Consider the following 25309-nt stretch of genomic DNA (forward strand, 5'->3'; position numbering starts at 1 on the left):
CTCTTCCAAGACGGGATCCCCTAGAGTTAAGGAAAAGGAATGCGTTCGGAGTCATAGTTCGGGGAGAAAGTTTCACCTGCTCATTTCTCAGTTTCACAAGCCGGAGTGAAATCCACAGCGTCCGGAGATTCTTCCGGGACGCTGGTTTAGGAGCGCTCCCCGAACCTCAGAGACTTGATTACCTCACCTCCTACTCCTGGCCTCCAGGCTGCACCCGGAGCAGCAGCGCTCGGTGACCCGGTCTGCTAGCCAATTTGCCATTCTCTATGGTGGTTTTTGTGTTTGTTGTTTTCCTGCTACTACGTAGAAAACGACATTGTTGCGCATTTATATTGCTGCAGGTTCAGGGCATGGTGGGAAAGATATTCAGGTTTTATTGAGATTAATTTGCATCTGTCTCTGCCTAGAGTCATGGTATGTCTTGAGCTATTTTCACTTCTTCCTCAGGCACTACAAACATCTTAATACTATAAAATGTTTTTCTGCTCTCTGGATTTTCATTGAAATTTTATGCATCTCTGGTTGTCATTATTAGGAAGATCTGAACATTTTGCTTGGCAGTTCACATATCTGAGACATAAGACTCAGAAAAGGAAATAGCCCTGGAAGGCAGCAGTGGCCTGGCTCACCCATTCACCGCTTAGACCTGCAGGGCTGGGAGTCCTCACTTCTTCCTCCGCCCAGCTTCTCCCTCCTGTTTGGAAAGTTCAGGAATACTGGGCATGGAAGTTTACTCACTGCAGTATAAGAGAGATTGTGTAGAGAAAGTGGGCTTGATACCCATCTTTTCTGTTACTTACAAATGAGTGAAAATGCAGTGTCTCCACCAGGGAAGTAGAAAAATTTAAACTTCGCTATAAACCATATACTTTGAATCATCTTTCATCTGTAACTTGGTTTGGGTCCAGCTAGTTTAAAAAGGTAACAATATTAAGAATAAGAGTCAGACCACACCGTATTTTACACACACACACACACACACACACACACACACACACACACACACACACACACACACACTGAACTACTTTTCAGAGTTGCTAAGTCTCAGCAGCCAATATTTGACACTTAACCTTTAAATGATGAAAATGACCTTCTTAGGATCAGCATACAACCAGGTCTTAATATTATTGGTGACATCATTATTATCACGATGCCTTTCCGACTCTTGAGATGTTATTAAATGTAATGGCACCAGCGTCACCTGGTAGACTTGTGTCCTAAGTCCCTGAGAGATTAACAAGGACAATATTTGCCTTCCTGTACTCGTTCAAGTGGAAAAGAACTAAACTGAATTGCTTCACCTGATTGTTACTATGGCAGCCGTTAGCTGTTTTGGTAAATTGGGTTGCTTCTATTCTACTTCCTCATACAGCTGTTCATCTTCCCTTCCTCCCATTCAGATGTGATAAAAATCTTTCCTTATTGACAATGTCATTGCCATTATTTCAGCCAAATTAATTCTGCAAACATTGTTGAGTGCCTGTTTTGTGCCACTGTCTTAGGTACCTTCCTAGGTACTTGGAGACAAAGAGAAGGAGGAGATGTGGTTCATGCCCTCAGGAAGTTCATAGTGTGGGTGAAATACTTCTCAAAAATTTCCTCAGAGAACATGTAAAGGCAGGAGGGTTATTTGTAGAGTTATCTGCATGTATTGTGGACATAACCCAGTAAACTGCCTGCAAGCAGGAACTTTCTTTGAATTCTTGAGGTTTTACCTTAAAAAAAAGAAGTCACGTTCACTTTATAATATACTGGGGCTTGGTTTACCGTAAAATATTATATATTCTTCCAGGGGGAAAATTGTCTCTCTGGGAAACTGTGCCATTTCATCTGGTGCCTTAGTTTCCCACCTGGCACTCCATCTTCCCCCAGGTGGCACCCTGTCCCACGCCTATCCTAGGGGGGTATTTGTGTACAGTTTAAGCAGAACAGATATCAGATATAGGAATGTTTGGTTCCTGCAAAGGCAAACTGTGGTAGTGATTTCCATTTCAAAGATCATTCAAACTCTTAGATCAAAATATTAAACAAATTTGGGTTAAAGTCCTCAGTCATCGATAATTGTAATATTAGAGAGAAAATAATATTGCACTGCGAAAGAATAAAAATGCTCTCTGGGTGGTGTGTTAAATTCTCAAGTTGGTCTTCTCTTAGAAACTGAGGGACTCCTTTCCTTAAAAGTTGGGGAGGGGGAGTGTCCCGCCAGGTGTCACTGTTAACCTGAGCTGGGCAGGTGTAAATGGTCCAGAGGGTCAGGATGGGCCGTTACCACTAGTTCCAGTAAGCTGGAACTAGGTCAGCCAGCAGGTGAAACCAGAATGGCCAAGGCAATGTAGTTACTTAAGAGAATTCCAGAAGGAGGATTGTATCAGGCCAAGAAAAATCCATGAAGTGGGAAGAGAATGTCTGGGGAGAAACAGAGAGCAGAGTTGTAATTACCTAGTGAAGCCAGTTTCTGGTGTCAGGGGCATTATCTTGGTGAAAGGGAAGTTTGTATCCAGTAGGTACTCAATAAATGTACTCAATAAATATTTGCTGAATGTTCTTTGATTCCCTGCTTCATATACTGAGAATGCAGTTAGTTCATGCTGCATGCATTCTCTTCATTTCTTTTGTTGGTTCCCTCCCTATATTTTCACATTCTGGTGAGAGCTGGTATCTTCCGAGATTGGCAAGGAGAGAAGGATATAGGGTGTGTGTGTCTGTGTGTGTGTGTGTGTGTGCATTGAGCATTCGACTGCGGCGGGGTCATGACAGGAATTCACCTCTCTCCTCTCGTCAGAGCCGAAGCTTTTCAGAGTGTTCTCAATTCCATTTGTAGCGATTTGAGTGTCATTTGTGGACTGATTCACTTTAACTTAGAACCCCACGTTCTCACAAACAGAAATGCGAGGGTCCAGCTGGCACCAGAACCACAATGGACTTGTGAATGGGCACCAGTTTTGCCACAATAGCCAGATTAGACCCAGGGTGGGTGGGGGCCTCTGGTGTAACAGGGGTTAGCGTGATTGGTGACGTGCCAGACAGGGCTGGGGCGGGACTTGTTCAGGCACCAAAATCAGACCTGTGTGGTCAAGCTGTTTCACATGATTTGTGCCCTTTCTACACACACAATGCTGAAGAAGAGTCTTCTGTTGAATAACGTAGAAACAAGAAATTTAATTGAGAAGAACCAAAACTACCCACGTGTGAACTGTTATGTGGATTGTCAAAAAGGTTTACTTCGGCACGTCCACATAACTATGAAGATGATGTCTAAAATGGAGAGGAAAAGCAACAGGTGACACCAATCCCGCTTAACTAGGACGTTTTAGAAAACACGAAGCTACAAGTAGGCAGAGGCATAGCTTCATGGTCAGGGACTCCTTTACATTTCCCTCTCTTGGGGTCCACTTTAGGGCTTTTGCCTCTGATCGTCTTCTTTTGTAATAGTGCAGTTGCTTCAAAAGCCCACTTCCCCTTAATGGTATGGTGCTTGGCAGGATGGGAAAGGGAGAGGAGAGATGGACGCAAAGGGAGAGGTAAACACAGAGAGGGCTGGAGACACAGGGTGAGAGGAGGCAGAAGACAAGCAGACAGAGAGACACTGATTGATTAGATAGTGCCTCACTTGTCCCTCTCTTCCCACTCAGTGAGGGTATGGCCTTGAGACAGCTTGGGATGCGAGAGTTAAATCAGCTCTTCTCTGTTTGATCTCAGCTCTTGAGTATCTTCCACATGTGAGCATCTGGGTGCTTTGGACTGGTTTTTTTGTTGTTTTTTGTTTTTGCGGTACGCGGGCCTCTCACTGTTGTGGCCTCTCCCATTGCGGAGCACAGGCTCCGGACGCGCAGGCTCAGCGGCCATGGCTCACGGGCCCAGCCGCTCCGCGGCATGTGGGATCTTCCCGGACCGGGGCACGAACCCGTGTCCCCTCCATCGGCAGGCGGACTCTCAACCACTGCGCCACCAGGGAAACCCCTGGACTGTGTTTTTAATGTTTGAAGATAAGTATATTTTTTTCACCCATATTGCCAGTAATATCTGCTACTCATCCAAGGAGATAGAGATTGGTTCCAGCCTTGAGGCACCATAGTGGGTTGGACTTCAGTCCTGGAAGAGGTTCAAAGATGTTTTTGACTGTGTGTGATGCTTACCTTTGGCACTGGCTTTGAGGCCTATCAGTGTGCTAGCCACAAGCTTTCCAGAGATTTCCTGCCGTTTCTGCATTCAGAACTGGGGATATATATATATGTATGTGTGTGTGTGTGTATATATATATATATATATATATGTATATCTTTATATGTCTCTATCTCTATATATAGATTATATATATCTTTATTTTCTGTTTCTGGTCTGTTGCTGTTTGGTTTTCCTCTTCAGTATATCCTCTATCACAATTATGTGTCATTACTCTACTGCTGAGTGGGAGAAACCTGTCCATTTAAAGCACAGCTCTTCCTTGAACCATCCAAACCTTGCTCCTGGGCCTAGCAGGAGTCTCTGTATGGCTTATTTTTTATGAGCTCTGCTTGCGTGTGGTGGCCCCTTCTGGTTCTGATATTTGAATTTCATCTCGAGGTAGTAATTTCTTTTTGGCCTCCCGGCCCCAGAAAGGTATTCTGGGCTCCCATCCTTAGAGGACTGCCAGTTTTGGCCATACAGACAGTGGCCTGCTCTGACCCTCAGATCTCACTGATTGTTCAGAGCTCTGCTGGCAGGTTTTGGTGAGAGATTGTTTACTCAGCCCTTATGGTATGGGTAAAAAGAAAAAGGCTTAAGATGGGGTGTCATTGGAAGACTACCCTCCAAGGACCACAGACTCTTCTCTAGCTTGTCTTTTAGCCTGAAGTTTTCATTTACTTCTCTCCGGAATCACTGTTCAAATACACGGTCACTTTGAGTTTGTAAAACCTGTTTCTTGATTTCTTCCCAGGTTACATGATTTTATTTCATTTGTAAAATGGAAGTAGCTGAATCGGGCTGATCGGCCTTGAATGGAGGCTTAGAGGCTGATGGCGGAGAAGAGAGCCTTTGATGATGGGGGAGGTTAGGATGCTGAGGTGATTCAAACGTCTGCTGTTTTCTCCTACTTTCTTGCTTCATGTGTAGCTTGTGAAAGCTTAGTTGCAGCTGGCTGCAGTATATCGTTGGAGGGAAGAAATGGGAAGAGAGTATTTATCGTGGGTATTTGGGCTGCTCCTATCTGACTCTGTTAGTCTCATATCACGTTGTAAAATGGAAAGTAAACACTGTTTCCCAGAGGAAAGCTGTAATGATGGAATGACACGTATGATTTCTTTGATATTAATTCCTCAAAAAAACAGTTTCACTGCTTCAACGGGTAAATATTTGGGGTCTTTCAAATTATAATTGCCTTTGTCAGAGTAATTATAAAAAGAGAAAAGTGAATTTTAGCCCTTAAGGCCTTATGTATATGTCTTATAAAAACAAGACATATAGATGCAGAGCTCAGACGTGTTTCTTTCATTCTTTCTCTAATTCCCTCGGTATTCATGTGCCTGCCAGTGTCCCAGGCACTAGAGAGACTCCTTCGTAGACCTGACCTTCAAGGAGCTCATTGTCTCACGTTTTTAAATACTTAGGAGTTTCTGACATCTGAAGGACCTGAGATGCAGTATAATAAATGCAGAAAAATACCTCAGGGCACATCTCCAGACTATGGACATTTCATGTCAAGAGTGTTTCTCAAATTGGGGGCCCTTTGGGTCTTTATGTGTATGCTTGGCAATCTTAGAAGACTAAACATTTATGTTTTCATTTTATGTTATCATTATATGATAATATAAAACAAATTAATTCGAGCACATTTGGAATCACCTGGATGACTCTTACATGACAGATTTGGCTACACTGTTTCAAAACCTGCCTCTGTGTTTAAGATTGTATGGCATCTGTTCCTTGTCATGCATGGGCTGATGAGGAAGGCACAACAGTGGACTTGGTGCAAGTGATGTGTCCACGTAAATTGAAAGTGACCAACAACACAGAGTGTTGGGTTGTCTGTGTCCTCAATGGAAAAGTGATCAGGGAGTGGGGTTTTGATCCTGTAAGTGTGGCTGGAAAGCACAGCACACAAGCTGCCAGGACCATACTGACATTGGCTGTGGGGGTGTAGTTTCAGTAGAAGTGCATCCCTTGTCAGTTTAAATGAATGTTGCTAATTCTCATTCCACTGATTTTGCAAATGCGTGTTGGTCACATAAATGTTTGGGAGCTATAAGTATAAGGAGTTTATATCTGGTTTATGTTTGTTTATAGTTAAGTGACGTAATATAAACAATATTTACATCAACTCTGGAATCCATAGGAGATATTTTCTTTAATAAGGTCTACACGTTTATCAAGTGTGAGAAATACTGTTCTATAAGGACTTGAAATCCTCAAGAACTGTATAAGATTGAAAACATTAGTTTCTCTATTTTTCATTGCTTATCGATCTCATCCGTCATTTAAATTGAGGGCATAATATTGTGGAAGAAGTTCATCTTAAATTGTTCCCAGTCTTAAGGATCATTTTTGTTATTTGCCCACAGAGGAAACTCTTCTTGCCTTTTCCCTATGTCATTCATTCACTCCTTCATTTAAAAAACTTTTCTTTTAATGCATGTGTGCCTGGAACTGCACCAGGAATGGGGTGCTTTAAAATGATATCCAGTCAAAACTCAAAAGTTCCTTAGACAGTTTCTCTCTCTCCAAAGGGGATGGCATCAGTGAGCGTAATGAACGGGAAGAATCACAAGGTGGGTGGTCTGGGTCCAGCTCTCACTGGGGGTCAGAAATCAAGCAGACCAAATTGACAGATGAATGGATAAAGAAGATGTGGCACATATATACAATGAAATATTACTCAGCCATAAAAAGAAACAAAATTGAGTTATGTGTAGTGAGGTGGATGGACCTAGAGTCTATCATACAGAGTGAAGTAAATCAGAAAGAAAAACAAATACCGTATGCTAACACGGTATATATATGGAATCTAAAAAAGAAAAAAATGGTTCTGATGAACCTAGGTGCAGGACAGGAATAAAGATGCAGACATAGGGAATGGACTTAAGGACACGGGGGTGGGAAGGGTAAGCTGGGACAAAGTGAGAGAGTGGCATTGACATATACACACTACCAAATGTAAAACAGATAGCTAGTAGGAAGCAGCCGCATAGCACAGGGAGATCAGCTTGGTGCTTTGTGACCACCTAGAGGGGTGAGATAGGGAGGGTGGGAGGGAGACACAAGAGGAAGGGGATATGGGGATATAAGAATACGTATAGCTGATTCACTTTGTTATACAGCAGAAACTAACACAACAATGTAAAGCAATTATACTCCAATAAAAATGTTAAAAAAATAATAAGGCATTAATTTAAAAAAGAAAGAAAAATCAAGTGGACAAACTAAATTCAGGGAGTTTCTTCCTCTCTTCAGTAGAGCAGTTATCTCCATTTATCTTGTGTGGTGGTGTCACAGTTCCAGCAAGAGAGACTCTAGGCCCTGTCAAATTATCTCCACGTTCCCTCCTCTTACCACCCCGTGGGCTGTGACTGATGTAGTGGAGGGGGGCTCACAGACTCTGAAGCCTCCGGGGCCAGGCAGGTAACATAGACCTGGTGGAGTGGAGTTGGGGCCCAGTAGCAGCCTCTGCTTCATATGCTGGGGGGACGGACAGATGCTGCCATGCAGGACATCGGCCCAGTTTTGCCAGCGACGCCAACTTATAAAGGATGGTGAAAAATCCAGATTTTAGGTAGGAATCTCCAGTTTTGCATATTCCATGAAGGACAAAGCACAGAGGCGGGAAAGATACTTTTTCCAGTTTGCAACCCCTGTTTCCTACCTGAGAATGTGCCCTAGTAAATTCAAGTGTCAGGCGTGATCTTGCTTTGAAGATTCGTGTTGATGTGAACATGTGGTTCCATGGTACCCTAACTTAGTATTTTAATCATGCTACTTCTTCCCCTTCCAAGTGTGTGGGATAGTATTTTGACCCAAAGATAGTCTGTCTGTACTCTCTTTTTTTGCTCTTGGGTGTTCTTGTAGTTTCCTGAGTTACCTTGTTCAGGCTTAACAGATGTTGCTGTACAGTATTTTCTGCCTCCAGATTTGCTGCCCTGATGGTGTGTCCTTGGAGGAGGAGGGCTGAGCTCTGAAAGCATTGAGATGTCCAGAACACCTTTTACCCTGATGTCTTTCTTTCTCTTCATTTGAAGCTGAAAGTATTTGTCACTGTTTTAAGATATGTTAAAAAAAAAAAAAAAGGAATGAAATAAAAATAAGGGAATTTAGTGATGAGAGGTTATATTTTCTGGTACCACAGTGGTATTTCCTTTCATTATTGGAATATTTTGTCCTTCAGTCAAAAAAAAATTTATGGGGAGGAAAAGATGCTCATTACTAATCATCAGAGAAATGCAGATCAAAACCGTAATGGAATATTGCCTCATACCTGTTAGGATGGCTGTTATCAAAAACACAGAAAGTAACAATTGCTAGTTAGAATGTGGAGAAATTGGGACCCTTGTACATTGTTGGTGGGAATGTAAATTGGTGCAGCCACTATGGAAAACGGTATGGAGGCTCCTCAAAAAATTAAAAATAGAACTACCACATGACCCAGCAATCCCACTTCTGCATGTATATCCAAAAATATGAAATCAGGATCTAGAAGAGATACCTGCACTCCTGTGATCATTGCAGCACTAGTCACAATAGCCAAGAGGTGGAAACAGCTCAAGTGTCCATTGATAGATGAATGAATAAAGAAAATGTGGTATATACATACAATGGAATATTACTGAACTATACAAAAAGAAGGAATTTCTGTAGTATGTGACAACACAGGTGGACCTGAGGACATTAGTCACAGAAAGACAAATAAGGTATAATTCCACTTATATGAGGTATCTATAGTAGTCAACTCTTAGAAAGTTGAATGGTGGTTGCCAGGGGCTCAGGGATTGGGAAATGAAGAGTTGCAGTTCAGTGGATTATAGAGCTTCAGTCGTTCAACATGAAAAAGCTCTAGAGATCTGCACAATAAGGTGCATGTAGGCAACAATACCGTACACTTAAGAGTTTGTTAAGAATAGAGATTTCATGTTATATGCTTCTTAACCACAAGAAAAGCAAACATATGGAATACAAAATTTCTTTTTTACAGAGATAAGAAATTGGGATAGCTACAAAAGCTCTGTGTCTCATATCTTTTTGGATCAGTACCAAATACAGGCTCCGTCAAGGTTTGCCCTTTAAATATACTCACACCTGTCGTTTTCAGGTGACCAAGCAGAAACACTCAAAATAATGACACATTCTGAGAGCTCCCTCCCACCACGCACACTGAGGGCAACCGCTCTCTTCAATTTCAGTTTTTGGGGGGCATTTTATGGGCGTGTTCAGCCATGACACCCCCTCGCGATCATTACAATTATGGAGCATGCTCAAAGTGACCATTTTGTTATAATGGTATCTCTGACCTAGAGTGGTTTTTTTTTAATGTCTGGATAGAAAACAAACAAGTGGGGCTTCCCTGGTGGCGCAGTAGTTGAGAGTCCGCCTGCCGATGCAGGGGACACGAGTTTGTGCCCCGGTCCAGGAGGATCCCACATGCCGCGGAGCAGCTAGGCCCGTGAGCCATGGCCGCTGAGCCTGTGCGTCCGGAGCCTGTGCTCCGCAACGGGAAAGGCCGCAACAGTGAGAGGCCTGCGTACCGCAAAAAAAAAAAAAAAAAAAAAGAAAACAAACAAGTGTAGATGAGTTATTCATTCTGAAATCTGGGTGCAGCGGTGGAGGATTCACCTGCTGTGAGCCTCTTGTGGCTGCCTGGTCCAGAGGTGGAGGGGCGGTGGGAGGTTGAGGCAGCCGGCACTGGCTTGTTGCCCATCTCCTTAGGCATGGGGGTTGCACAGTGCATCCCCTGGTGTGACCCACTCACCTCGTAATTCTTGCTCCTGTAGAACAGTTACAGTCTGCTCTGGCTGAGGTGGACGAATTCCTGAGGAGTCAACCAACATTTGCTTAGAAAATCCATGTTTTAGGACGTTCATATATCATGTTTTCTAATGGACATGCCATAAACTAGTGTTCGTGTTTGTGATGCAAATATGTTTTCTTTTCCTCCTTGGGGATCTGTTGGCATAGCATGTACTTCAGTCTGGCAGAGATGGTTAGCCTGGGGATGTCAGTGAATGAATTACAGTGCATGCATTTCTACTCTAACACAGCACATGTATTCTAGACAAACCTAATGTTCTGCAAACACACAAAGGACATATGGAAAATAAAAGTAGGGATGGGGCTGATCTCTCCATATCTGTATAGCTTTGCAACCAGCATACTCAGAAAACCAGTAACAATCTGAATAAGATATTAGCACAATAAAAAAGTCACATTAGATGCTTAATAGAAACATACGACAGTCCAGGGTACCAGTACAGAAAAACTGTAAACGTTTTAAAGCAAGTATAGGATTTTGCACTTTGTTTTGTAAGGTGAAGGTAACTCGGTGGATGGAGGTACCTGGGTTGTGGCTGCTGGGTTACAGGAACAAGGACAGAATGCACAAAGACAATGCATGTGTACCGTCTGTGCTGGGAGGAAGCCCCCAGGGAATGGGCATTGTGTCCAGACTGAGTTCACCTGCAGCCGGCTGCCTTCAGCTGTGGTAATGGGCTTGCACTTGGTGACTGTTACTTGGGCTCAGAGCATCCACATGCTGGGAAATGCAACTTCCACTTCTGCGTCATTCACCTATTGACCTAAGGGATGAGCTAATTGATGCTATAGGAACATGCAGTGTGTCTGAGCAGTCCTAGTCTTGAGTGAAAATGCATGGGAGGCTAAAGCAAGGCACAAAGCCAGAAATGAGGGTTAGATTGATTCTGTGTGTACAGGTCCGGAGGTTTTATATTGGTCGAAAAGGGATAGTGCATTGCCTCTCTGCTAAAAGATGACAGTGAATAAGCTGTCTTCAGGCTAATAAATATCTGTCCACAAAAGTCCACAGATCTGTTGGATAGGCTGTGATAGGTTCATCCTAATGAACCCTGGTGAGAATTATAACGTTATGTTGTAGGTGAGCATTTGGGCCATTAAAAAGTAACCTATTCTGTTGAAGAGTATTTTAAATTAAAGTTCTTATTTAGCAACTGAATAAGAATTCAGTTCTTATTGAATTCAATTTATTCAACCAAGTAAGCTGAATAACCTTATTCATCTGTTTTAAGCAGTGCTAGCATATACTCATGGTGAAGCTGGTACATTTGTTTATGCAATTAACCCCAGGGAAAGTACAGTGATATAAGCCACTGAGTTAGTTAGAGAAATAGAGCCAATAAGATGTGAGCGTGTGTGTGAGCGTGTGTGTGTGTGTGTGTGTGTGTGTGTGTGTGTGTGTGTGTGTGTGTGTGTGTAGGTGAGGGGGCGTGGATTTATTTTAAGGAATAGGCTCACACGATTGTGGAGGCTGGCAAGTCTGTAATCTGCAGGGTGGGCCAGCAGGCCAGAGACCCAGGGAAATGCTGATATAGCAGTTTGAGCCCCAAGGCAGTGGGCTGGTAGAATTCCCTCTTCCTTAGGGGTGCTCAGTCTTCATTTAAAGGTCTTCAGCTCCCTGGATGAGGCCTGCCCACGTTCTGGAGGGTAATCTGCTTTACTCCAAATCTAACTGATTGAAATGTTAATCTCATGTACAAAAGACCTTCACAGCAACGTCCAGACATGTATGACCAAATATTGGAGCACTGCAGCCTAGCCAAGCTGACACATGACATTAACCATCGCAGCTACTAAAAAAAGTTTTCCGGATACTCTGTTTTTGAGATTCCCTATGCTATGCGAATTGGTTCCGGTGAGATCAGAGAGCATTTTTTTATTGCTTCCAGCTTATAAAATATGCACCAGAAATTTTTCAAATATTTATTTGAATCTGGAAAAATCCCTATACATATATTATATTCCCCTTGTACCCCTTCCAAATGCCTAAACACTTCAAAACCACATATCAAATTTCAGGGGTGGTTTAACGTTATTAATATTTTTCTATCTGCCAAGAAGAGGCTTACCCTCCCTGTGTTCATGGCTCTGAGATGCCCCCTGGGAGAAGAGGGCTTCTTCACCCTGGTGTCTACCCCTCCATTCTCACCCTACACCTTCACTCATCCTCAAAATATCCATAACTCCACACTGAGCCCCTCACAGAAGAGACATCTTGGATTTAAGCAGCCTCAGCCGTCTGGCAAGTCACGCCAGCCCTTTACGTTGCTGCACTTTCCCAGGCAGTCTAACTGCTTGCTTGTTCATTTCCTTTCTTCCTTTACCTCCTCTTCCTCTCTCCCTCCCACCCTCCCTTCTGCAACTGCTGTGGGAAAAGCACTATGCTAAGAAGTCCAAAGGTGAAGTTTTAATGAGAAATTGTACAAAAATCCCCAGAGTAGGAACAGGTTCTTACTTTACTGTCCCCAACTGCTAGTTTTTGTGCCTGAGTTGGTAGAGCTAACAGGGATGCAAATTGAAAGGCACGGGGAAGCCCAAAATGTTCCACCAGATACAGGTCCTAAAACTCAGCCGTAAGGAGGCCGTGAGTTCCATGCTCAGTTTCCCAGGACAGGCATTATTCAGCTCCCAGGAGCTGGTTTTAAGTCACATCTTTTCTCAGGCTCTGCAGCTCAGGGCCTCAGACCAGCAACACTGGCCACACCTGGGAGCTCTTCCAGCAACGCAGGCTGTAGGCCCCACCACAGACCTACTGAAGCATCTGCGTTTTAACAAGATCCCTGGGAGACTCGTGCATGTCTTCAACTCTGCTGAGGAAATGAGAATTGAGGGTGTGGAATGCAGCCACGTTGGGTTGGGAGCTGCTTATCAAAAGGTAGAAAAGCCCCAGGAAGAGAATGTGGAACTGAGGTAGAAAAGATAAACATCACGTGCTTCAGATTTTGCCTTGGGTTGCCTCTGAAATGGAATCCAAATTGTGAAGTGTTCGTGATTGAATTTCCCATGAAGATAAAAAATATATACTTCCTCGAATATATTGTATAATATTTTGTGAACGTGTTCCTCAGAGACAAATACACCTACAGAAGAGTGCAAGGAGCTTGGTATACGGCTTGCTGACTCTTCACAGATGGAACACTCTCATATTTGGCATCCAGATCTGGAAACAGCACGCACCTAGAAGCCCCGTGCTCCCTTCCCGTCACCATAGCCCCTCCCTGACCCCCCGGCATGATTTCTTGGGTGTCTGTTTCCTTACTACATAGGTCTGGCTTCTTGCACTCACCATTATGCTTGTGAGCCTGTAGTTGTAGATCTGTCATTTTCTCTCTTCATTGTGTGAAGATATCGCAGTTTATCCATTTTACTTTTCACGGCCATTTGGGTCATTTCTGCTTTGTGGCTGTTGCATAGCGTGCCGCGATGGGCAGTCCATCTTTTGGCAGGCATATGGACTCACACAGTGCCTTGCTTTTAATAACTGTTTTCAAAATAACTTCAGCTTTCCTTGCTAACTCAGGGTCATCATTATGAAGCTGAGTTTCATCCTGGGCTGTGGTGTAGCGTATCCCCAGGATTTGTGGGGATGGCAGTTCAGTTTGGCTTTTCGAGTTCCTGTGTGCATTTTCTGTTCTTGCTGTCAGGCTGCCAGGTGACGGTTTACTGTTGTCAGTTCTTCCTTCCTTCCTGGGTACCTTCGTTTACTGAAGACGCAGAAAGCAAACTGATCAGATGAATTAGAACTGTGTTCAGAACCCCTTTGAATGCATGTTACTCCTGTGCCAAGGAGGGGGCTCACAGGCCGCTGTTCGTTCTCTCCTGACTTTGTCTGCTTTTGTATTCTTCTCAGGGCCAGATGCCTGAGCTTCAAAGGGCTGGAGTGCTGCCGTCGTTTTGAACTTAATTTTTTTTTGGCGGTTTTATTCCTTTTCCATTTTTATTTATATTTTAACTCCTTGCCCCCTTTCGTCCATTTTGGAAGTTCCCCAAGGTAGACACTGTAGTTCTAATTGTCTTTGTAGAAATTATCCCATGCAGAAGAGGTCCAAGAGGGAGGGGATATAGGTATACACATAGCTGATTCACGTCATTGTACAGCAGAAACTAACACAACATTGTAAAGCAATTATACTCCAAGAAAAAGAAAAGTAAGCACAAAACGTGGATTTATATTATCATGAATACCATGTGAGAAGTACGCACCTAGCCAAGAGTAGGCATGCTATTATGCTGAGATGAATCCACAGGAGTCTGGCAAGTCTCGCACCTGGGTCTTGGGCCCCAGACCAATAGTTGCTTATTGAAATTATTTTTAATGCTCTTTTCTTTGAAAAGAAATGCTACAAAAACTGTACGTGGAGGTAAAAAGATACTGCTGCTTTGTGAGGTTCTCCTTGTCCACTCAGGCCGATTATTGTAATCACCTATTACCGCTCCTTCTTTAGTACCACTTATACAACAATCTGAATGAGATATTAACACAATAAAAAAGTCACATTCGATGTTTCATAGAAACATACAACAGTCCAGGGTACCAGTACAGAAAAACTGTAAATGTTTTAATGCAAGTATAGGATTTAAAGCAACCATTCAGCTTTTATTTCCATTTTGTTTAGTAGCTTTTAGGCCAGTTGTACACTCCAGAAGGGATGTTATCCACACCAGGTGAGAGAGGGCAGCTCATACCCCAGGGAAGCAGAACTGGAAACAAGGGCAAAATAAAGGTTTCAGATGAAAAATGTAAACTGAAATAAATGTAAATACACAGTTGACTGAAATTGCTTTTTCATTATCTGATGAACCAGCGAATTAAGATGATGACTCGAGAAAAGACGGGTTTCTCTTTTCTTGGCTCTCCAGAGGGGTTGAGGTCAGATTCCTTCAGGAGATAGTGTTTGCAAATCTGCAGGTTGGTTGCTCTTCCAGTGGACTGTGGCTCTGGGAGCACAGAAGTGGACTAGTTTTCAGGGCAGCTGATTCTGGTATAATGTGGAAAAGTCAGATTTTAATAGCTTTTTTTGGCTACCTTCTTTTTTAAATCACATTCCAGAAAATCACCCTTTGGTTCTTCAGAAAATCAAATGAAAAAGTAATTAAACTTCCCTGCAGGTTGCTAGGGAAGCAATGAAGTGCAAAGTTGATGAGCAGTGGAGTGTATCTCAGGAAACTTCTATCTTGTGGAAAATGTACCCTAGGCATCGTTGAATGAGACCAAGAACCTCTCAAAGGGTTTTAACTGTTGAAATGTCAAAATTAAAGATGTCAACAACATTTTATTTTAGAGGGGAAGTGTGTTCAAGAAAATTTGTAAGAAAATCTCTACAACTAATTTTGCGTTATTTTGATTTTTTTTTTTGTCCATCTCTGCATAAACAGAGAGACTGGAAAACCATTATTGGTTTTTGATGGTTAGGTAGCAAGGTAGGTAGGTAAAAGTCAATGGTTAGGTAGCAAGGTAGGTAGGTAAAAGTCAATGATTCTTAAAAGTAGATTAAAATTTTTTCTGTGATATTTTTGTACCGTAACTAAACAAACACTACATGTTTGTTTTAAGTTAAAAATAAACTTAAAACTTAAAAATAGTTTTAAGATAGTTCAAAGACGTCATAGAAAAGAAATTCTCATTTAACTACATGATTATCAGGGCTAACTCTTATAACCTTTCAGAAAGACTTTTAAGAAGGCCAGAGCAGGTTGTGTACAATCTCCAACAGATTTCTTTGCCAGTATCAAGTATACTCAAGCATAAGGTTGAGATTTAACTGTTGAAGACAATGTGACTGTAGCTTATGTACCTAACAGTTATCTTTTCATGATATCAATAATAATTTAGAGTTAAATGCCAGTCATTCAATAGTTAGTAGCAGTTATTCAATATATATTAAATACGAATTCAAGAAGTAAGTTTACTTAAAAAACTAAAAATAGAGCTACCATATGACCCAGCAATCCCACTACTGAGCATATACCCTGAGAAAACCATAATTCAAAGAGTCATGTACCACAATGTTCACTGCAGCACTGTTTACAATAGCCAGGATGTGGAAGCAACTTAAGTGTCCACTGACAGATGGTCGGATAGAGAAGATGTGGCACACGTATACAGTGGAATATTACTCAGCCATAAAAAGAAATGAAATTGAGTTAGTTGTAGTGAGGTGGATGGACCTAGAGTCTGTCATACAGAGTGAAATAAGTCAGAAAGAGAAAAACAAATACTGTATGCTAACACGTATATATGGAATCTAAAAAAAAAAATGGTTCTGATGAACCTAGGGGCAGGACAGGAATAAAGACTCAGACGTAGAGAATGGACTTGAGGACATGGGGAGGAGGAAGGGTAAGCTGAGACGAAGTGAGAGAGTAGCATTGACATACATACACTACCAAATGTAAAATAGATAGCTAGTAGGAAGCAGCTGCATAGCACAGGGAGATCAGCTCGATGCTTTGTGACCACCTAGAGGGGTGGGAGGGAGACACAAAAGAGAGGAGATATGGGGATATATGTATACGTATAGCTGATTCACTTTGTTATACAGCAGAAACTAACACAACATTGTAAAGCAATTAGACTCCAATAAAGAAGTTAAATTTTAAAAAAAGTTTACTGCTGAGTGAACAGATAGAATTCACTTATATCCCAGAATATGCTCATTTTAGGAGAGAAAATGAGTTCTTTGCTGGTACTCATGTTTCTGTGGTATATAGTAAGAAGTCTTTGGGAGATTTTAGAAAGACAAGCAAATCCTCATCTTCTGTAGAAGCTGGTGATGGGTTATCTATATACTGCAATATTTTAATAAGTCCATGTTGATCTTCATAAAATCATGTGATTTAATTTGTTTTTAGAACTCACATATATAATAATATCTATAAACTTAAACATTATTTTGTTTAAAATGCATCCTAATTTATTATTGAAATATATTTAGGATTCACCATATTGTTTTAGCCATTTAGCTTGGATGGAGTTCTGATTTCAGCATCCTCAACCCACAAACACACAAATCTGAAGTGGAAGAAAAGGAAGGGGTCTCTGTGTATCAGAAATATTAGTTAGAAATCCCCACAGGACATTTTCTCCAGTTGACGATTTTTGACTCTCTTCAGCTTTCTCAATGTATGTTATATAGCAAATATTGGCTGCTTCCCTGTTGGAAACAGTGTGAAAGGAGAAAGGGGAAAATTAAATCAAGGCAAAAGGCAGCCAGCAGGTTGAAGAGGAGTGTATGCCCTTGCATGTAGATTTTAGATGCAACCTGGTGTGCTTCTAGAATCTCTCCTTTCTCACTCTGTTGTGAAGGGAATTGGCCCTTTTCAGCTTGGCAGTCAGATATACCAGCTTGTCTCCTTCCTGACCCTGTGCCCAGCAAGGCTCATCTGCTCCCTCCTCACCACTGTCTTCTTTACCCTCCGTGAGGCCGAGTCCTCAGCCTGCCTCAGATCCAGTACAAAGCTCCACCTTCTCCACTCCACCCCGCACTGTGTCCGCCTTCCCTAGGCTACGGCCTCATTCATTCATAATGCAGGATCTGTTGCTGGTCAGATCTCTGTGTGCTGCAAGGGATGTGGAGACTGATAAGGTAACTGGGAAGATAAAACATCCACAAAAAACTCAGTACATAGAGCTTCAGATGAAATGTGGCATGGGAAGGATTTCTTGTGGTTGAATCATCCAGAGCAGGCTTCATGGAAGAGGCAACTTTTGAGAGAGGCTTGACTGATGTGCAGAGTTTGATTTCTAGATAGGAGTTACAGAAAGTTTTGGTTTTGATCAGAGAGTAAGATTAAAATATTCTTTGACTAGGGAGAAATAAAGCTGTTTCCCAACTCTTTTCAGTCTCGAAAATTGAAAAAAAAAGTTAAGGAATGGTATAATTTGAAATCAACCAAGATAACATATTTGTCTCCTTTTTTGAAAATTTATGTATTGTGTGTTGGGCACTGTGCAAAATATTTGAGGACAGTGAGCACCTAAGAGTGTTTAGAAGATGGGACGTTTGAAGAAAATGAGATAGGAAAGTAGAGTGGCTGTAAAATTGGTTCTCCAAACCAGAATTTTCCTATGAATAAAATGAGAACTAATATACTTAAAATTATCTAATATTATTGAAATATTATTTTGTCTGAAAAATTGCTTTTATTATATATGTGGTCCTATAAAACAGTTCTATATAAAATCTTTTTAATAAATAAAAAATAAAGTTATTTCTAAAATATATAAAAATTTTTAGGTACATTAGTGCAAAGAAAATCCTTTAATAAGTATGTGAACATTTAAAAATTGCAAAGCAGAGTAGTTTTGGAAAATATTTAAGTATTTTAATCTGTTGCTTATTCATCTATCTCTGATACTTTTTTGAAGAATATATATTTTTTCCAATGTGGTCTTATTATGCTTTTTTCCTCCATAAAGTTGCTTGTAATCTTCTTTGGAGTTACATTTTATGATTATTAAATTTGAAATTGTTGACATCAGCAATTGACTCTTCTCTGTGGGTCATGTTTTTAATTAAGAAAATTATTCTGTGTACAAGGGCTGAAGAGCACTTCAAGAGCAAATTCTGTGATAAGCTTAGAGCAGATTCTACTAAACAGGATATTCTCAATTTTTTTTTGGTACGGACATGTATGAATATCGACTTTTGTAAATAGTTCAGCCCTTGATTGTCCCAAGTTCTGTTTTTGCCTCCCTTCAAAGTACTTTCTTTGACAAATACTTTGACAAGTTTCTTAGCTTTTATAAGACAAGACTTGTCAAATAAATTGTCTCCATTTATGACTCTTTTGAATGTTTTCCCATACTTAGATGCTTCAAAATTGTAGGCCTTTTCAACTTCGTTTTATTTTGGTACAGAATATAAATATAAAAGATGTAGATGCTGATGCTTCTTCAGGAGATTTGTGTCTTCTGGTTCACGTGGTTAACGATATCACTCTAATTCACTCTCGTGGAGGATAAATGCTGACAAACTTTTTTTTAATAAGCCTATTTTTAAAGAACGTTGCCAGGTTTACAGAAAAATTGTGAAGATGGTACAGAGAGTTCCTATATAACCTGCACCCACTTTCCCTCATTTATGACATTTTGCATTGGTGTAGTAATTTGTTAAAATGAATGAAATGATATTGATATATTATTAGTAATTAAATTCTATACTTTATTCAGATTTCCTCAGTTTTTCCCTAATATCCTTTTTTTGGTTCCATCGTTCCACCAGGACACCACATTATACTTAGTTGTCATGTCTCCTGAGGCTCCTCTTGGCTGTGACAGTTAAGTATTTCAAGCAAGTTACACGGTTATCACCATCATTCTTGAGGAAAGGAAATTTGGTACTGAACTTTTTATTAAGCATGCATCTTTGTTTGTCTTGTGGGGTCATTGCTGCTAAAAGGATTTACTGCAAAATGTAAAAGCATTACCATCCAGTAAAATAACTGGTTATACATTTAAACCACACTAAAAATGGTTAAATCACAGTAGCGAAAACATTCTAGTTACTTTCTGTTGCTCTGTGGCAGGACTCTCCAACTTGTGTTTTTGGTACCTATTTCCTGTACACTGTGCCTGTAATTTCCTAATTTCCCACTGATGTGGCCAAATGGCTGCCCGGCAGCACTGTGCATCTATCTGCGGGTAGCAGCACAACTGGCTGGTTTTCCAGGTGGCCCGCAGGTCAGACCCCTCCATCTTTCTGCATCACCATCGAGACCCGTAGGAGTTATCCGTCTCCAGCTTCTCTTGTCCAAGCTTAATTTGTTTTATCAGTGAGTATGTTTCCTGCTCCTGAAAAGAAAGTCTTAGTTACATTGTGTCTAGAGAGAGTCAGGAAAGGAGAGATGGGTTTATCACTGATTGTCTTCTGATTTAGCAGCACATTAGTGAGAAGTCTTTTCACTGCACAGATGTATCACGCTACCAGGTGAACGCTGAAGGTAAAAAGCGCACATCCACTGACTCACCCTGGCTTATTTTAATGCAGCTGTTAATAACTTTAATGCTTAAGAAAACCTTTAATGTATAGTTAGTACACAGTTTAATAACAGTTACTACCTGTTAATGCAACTTTTTGATTACAGAAAAGGGGAAATTCTGGATAAATGCTAAAGGACAACAGGCTTAAATTGGAATTGTTCCTGGCAAACCTGGGAAGGTGATAGATGTCGTCTAAAGGGAAAATTTAGCATAGAAACTGATATGGCACTCTTTATTTTCTCCCCAACCCCTATCTTTCCTGCCCAAATAAAAATTTTCAGTGAAAAATAACTATAATACACATAGTTGCACTAACATTACTAGATTAAATGCCTACATTTAACTTGACTCAAGGTAAATTGATAGGAATATTGGGAGAGTGAATGTGCATTATAAGGTAAGAAAGACACATATTCCCACATATACCTGCCCACTGTCTACAATATAAGCACATTGATAATGTGATGCCCATAAATGAAAAAATTTGATATGGACCTAGGGACAAGGTGAGAGCAAAGGCCTGTGTGTTCCTGGGTACAGAAGGGTTAGGTCTGCATTGCCCCATCCCCATTCCTGTGCTCAGGGCCCAAAGTAAGGCCCATTTGGCCCTCTGCCTGTTTGTGTAAATAGTTTTAGTGGAGCACAACCAAGCTCATTTGTTGATTGTTGTCTATGGCTGCTTTCATGCTACAATGGCAGAGTTAAGTAGTTGCAACAGAGATGGTAAGTATTTTATATCTGGTGCTTTAAAGAAAAGGTTTACTGACCCCTGGACTATATAAGCTTTGCAGACTGACCTCGAGCGTGACCCAACTCTCACTTTTCAGTTTCCGCTGCCCTGGCCCCATAAGACAACATTTCAGTCCAAGGGGCTTCCACACCACACGGCTTTCTTCCTTTCAGCCCTTTTCCAGTACACAACATAGAAGCAGACAGGAGATAACCACCTACTTCTCTCTAACTCATTGGGGTAGAGGAGTCGAGAGGAAGCGTGACAATGGCTAATGTTTATCAATTACCTACAGCATTCCTTGCACTGTTGTCTGTGCTCCAGTTGGGTTAATCCTCACATTTCATGGTAGGTTCAAGTACTATGCCCACTTTATAACTGAGGAAACTGGAGCTCAAGAGGTTAAGTGTTTCTCACAAGGCCCAGGATGTGCTGAGGAAGCATGTGAATTTAGCCAGGCCGTTACACTTACCCCGTGCACTCCTCCTTCCTGGCTTCAGGAGCCCTCCGCTGTTTCGAGTGTGCCGTCCTTAAACCTTCAGCACAGTACCTCTTGCTGGCTGTCTTCCTCCCTCCATTGGCAAACTCCCAGTAACTAAATTTCAGTGATTTTAAATAGGAAGCAATTTGCAATTTGAAATGTTTCTAGACTTTGCATAAATCTAGTTAACGTGCTCACCTTCCAGGAAGTTTCCATTTTAAAACCTTTTGGGAAATGTTTCCCAAATAAGTACTTAGGCAAGTAAAATATTTTTTCAGGGTGACGGGAATCCAGGAGGAATTTTACCCGCAGGAGATGTATTCGGGCTGGGGGTCCTGGAGTAGGCAGCAGTGGTTGGTTACCTGAACTAGATCATCCTCTGACTCAGCAGCAGCAAAACAGCTGAGAAAAGCCCAGGCCACTGGACTGGTTGTGTTTCCCAGTCTGTGGGGTAGTGGGACCAGGTTGAATAAACCATTGTTTGTTTTTTGTAGAAGGGAGAGCCAGATCACCATTCTGTAACTGAGTTAATGAAGAGCAAAACCTGTTGCGAGAAACAGGCGGCCAGTGTGAGGCTGTTAGTGGGCTGAGGTACATCCTGTCTGGAGAGCAAGACTTGAACCTCCAAAAGAGAACTGATGCTGCCCTGTTCTAGCAGCACAGCTGGATTTTGGCTGTTGGAATTTATTTTCCAGTCAGTTGAGGTTTATTCTGAAAGTATGTGTACTATGTAATAAGAGTACACTTTGAAATCATTCATTTTCTCTTAACTTGTAAGGGGGAAAGAGGCTAAGCCTTTCCCCCTCAACTGACTAAATGACAGTATGGTTTGTTCAGGGCAGCTAAAAAGATCAGTTGGTGTCACCTGAATAGGAATATACTCATTATCCTTATTCCCAAAGAGAAATAAACTATCAGATTTTAAAAAGACTTTATTTTTTTAGAGCAGTTTTAAGTTCACAGCAAAATTAAGAGGAAGGTACACAGATTTCCTATACACCCCCTGCTCCCACACATGCACGGCCTCCCCATATCAACAGCTCCCACCAGAGTGGTACCTTTGTTCAAGTTGATGAACCTACATTTTCACATCATTATCACCCCAATTCCTTACTTTACGTTAGGGTTCACTCTTGCTGTTGTATGTTCTGTGGATTTGGACAAACGTACACTGATATGTAGCCATCATTATAGTATCATGCGAAGTATTTCACTGCCTTAAAACTCCTCTGTGCTCCGCCTGTTCATCCCTCCCCTCCAACCACCGGCAACCAATGATATTTTTACTGTCTCCAAGTGTTTCCTTTTCCAGAATGTCATGTAGTTGGAATCATAAAGTATGTAGTCTTTTCAGATTGGCTTCTTTTTCTTAGTAATATGCATTTAAAGTTCCTCCACGCCTTTTCATGGCTTGATAGCATATTTCTTTCTAGTGCTGAAAAATACTCCATTGTCTAGATGCTGAATAATATTCCATTGTCTGGATGTGCCACAGTTTATTAAAATCCATTCATCTACTAAGGGACATCTTGGTCACTTCCAAGTTTTGGCAATTATGAATAAATCTGCTATAAACATCTGTGTGGACATAAGTTTTCATCTCCTTTGGGCAAATACCAAGGAACACAATTTCTGGATCATATGGTAAAAGAATGCTTAGTTTTATTAAAATTTGCCAAACTGTCTTCAAAGTGGCTGTACTATTTTGCATGCCCAGTAGCAATGAATGAGAGTTCCTGTTGCTCCACATCCTCAGTAGCATTTAGTGTTGTCAGTGATCTGGATTTTCGCCATTGTAATAGGTGTGTAGTGATAGTTTGTTGTTGTTTTAATTTGTATTTCCCTGATGACATATGATGTAGACTCTATTTTTTCATTAATTTTTATTGGAGTATAGTTGCTTTTTAAATTAATTTTTATAGAGTATCCTTTTTATGCTTACTTGCCATCTGTATATCTTCTTTGGTGAGGTGTCAGTTAAGGTCTTTGACCAACTTTGTAATCAGGTTGTTTTTCTTACTGTTAAGTTTTAAGAGTTCTTTTTATATTTTGGATGACAGTCCTTTATCAGATGTGTCTTTTGCAAATATTTTCTCCCGGTCTATGGCTTATCCTCTCATTCTCTTGACATTGTCTTTTGCAGAGCAGTTTTTAATTTTAATGAAGACTAGGTTATCAATTATGTCTTTCATGGATCATGCCTTTGGTGGTGTATCTAATATGGCATTGCCCTATCTGAGGCCATCTAGGTTTTCTCCTAGGCTTATCTTCTAGCAGTATGATAACTTTGCATTTTACATTCATATCTGTGATCCACTTTGAGTTAGTTTTTATGAAGGGTGTAAGATCTGTGTCTAGGTTCATTATTTTGCCATGTGGATGTCCAGTTGTACCAGCACCATTTGTTGAAAGACTGTCTTTGCTTCATTGTGTTGTCCTTGGTCCTTTGTCAATGACTATATTTATGTAGGTCTATTTCTGGGCTCTCTATTCTGTTTCATTGATCTGTCTATATGATAAGATTTTAGTTGTCTATAATTTTACACATTCTATAATAAAGGAAAGTAGAAGCTAGTGAAAACTCCTGAAGTCCCACATTTCTGGATTAAATTACAGTAGACTTAGATTTACCTTCCTATCTGCAAACCTGTTTCAAAATCCTCCGCTTAATTCTCTGCTGCAGCCAAAACTTTGAGAAGTTGAGAATGGTTAAGATGTACACTTGATCATGTTGTCTCTTCCTTTAAACCTTTCAGTGCCTTACCACCCTCTCAGAATAATTGCCCCTCTCCCATGTCTTTACCGTGCTTTCAGGCTCTGTGCAGTCATCTGGCTCTTGCTAACTTCTCCCCCAATCTGATGCTGCTGGTCCCTCCCCCACTCTAAGCTCCTCAGCCTCACCAGCTTCTTCCATTTACAGGAACTGCTGCTGGCCCCTCCCCTGCCCTCAAACCCCTCAACCTATGGTTATTGGTTCCTGGAACAGGCCACCCCCACCCCACTTCTGCCTAGTTGGCATCTACTCATCTTTCAGGTCATCATACAGCAAGGCTTGGTCATGTTCACCTGCTCTATGCTGTCAAAGCATCTTGTACTTAATCTTCATGGTGAGCCTAATGAGGGAAGGTACTCAGTATGTTTCTTAGCATTTTATTTCCAGGATCTAACATAGTGCCCTTTGGATTGCCTGGATATTTAATTTCCCATGCTCAGATGTTAGGGTCATAGTGTCAGTTTTCTTCCAGCCATCCCTAGTGTAGGATGATGTAGACATTGAATACTACTTGCTTTTGTCCACAGAGAACCATTTAGGGTTTTAGATCTACGTAACTTACAATTTGAATAAATTGGTTAGCTCTCTATTTCAGTGCTTAAAGCAGCAAGACTTTGAATCTAAGGTCCAATTTTCCTACCAACCTTACTGGGTCACCGTGTTCTTTAGCCTGGAATGATGTTGTCGTGTGCACTTGACTATTTCCCAGAGCTGTCCTGAGACCTGAGGTGTCCAGGCATTCTAAATACTGGCCTTACTACATTACAAATGCATAACCATAGATAAATATGTGCTCTTCTAAGTAAAATGTAAATCCTGTGGAAGTGTGTGACATTTAAAATTTTTACCAATCTTAATTATACCTATTTTTTTCCTCCTAAATTCAGGTAATTTATCTCTCAGCTTCAGTGGGAATATTTGCAATTTACAATGCTTATTTCCCAGGGATCATTTAAAATTTTTAAATTGTGAATCTTTCATCAGCAGTTTGCCATTATCACTGTCTTTCAAACAAATCGTCTTGTAATTTATTGAACAAAACGATGAAAAGGCTCAGATCTAAAACCAGTCGGTAATCCAGGGTGTGTCTTTCTCATTTCATTTGATCTCTTTCCTTAAGATATAAATTAGATTATTTTTAGCCTGAGTGGCTCTCTCCGGAACAGAAGCAGAGACTGTTTTTCATCTTGGCTGACTAACGTGCATGACCTGACCCTTAATCTTTACCCAGTATTTGTCTGGTACACCTGTAAACAGGTTTGCATGGTATTTGTGAATCCAAGCATAGTTGTCTTATATGAGGCCCTGGACTTAAGTCTTGTCACTACCGGGCACCCTTTTCCGCAC

The 25309-nt window shown here is 41.1% G+C and overlaps 1 protein-coding gene across 6 annotated transcripts in view; it reads left to right on the forward strand.

The window, feature by feature from the left end:
• The window catches only part of RASEF (RAS and EF-hand domain containing), a 187373-nt gene that overhangs the window by 114650 nt on the left and 47414 nt on the right, over positions 1-25309 (forward strand). The window lies entirely within an intron of this gene.

Source organism: Stenella coeruleoalba (assembly GCF_951394435.1).
Source record: "Stenella coeruleoalba genome assembly, chromosome: 7".
NCBI classification, from domain to species: domain Eukaryota; kingdom Metazoa; phylum Chordata; class Mammalia; order Artiodactyla; family Delphinidae; genus Stenella; species Stenella coeruleoalba.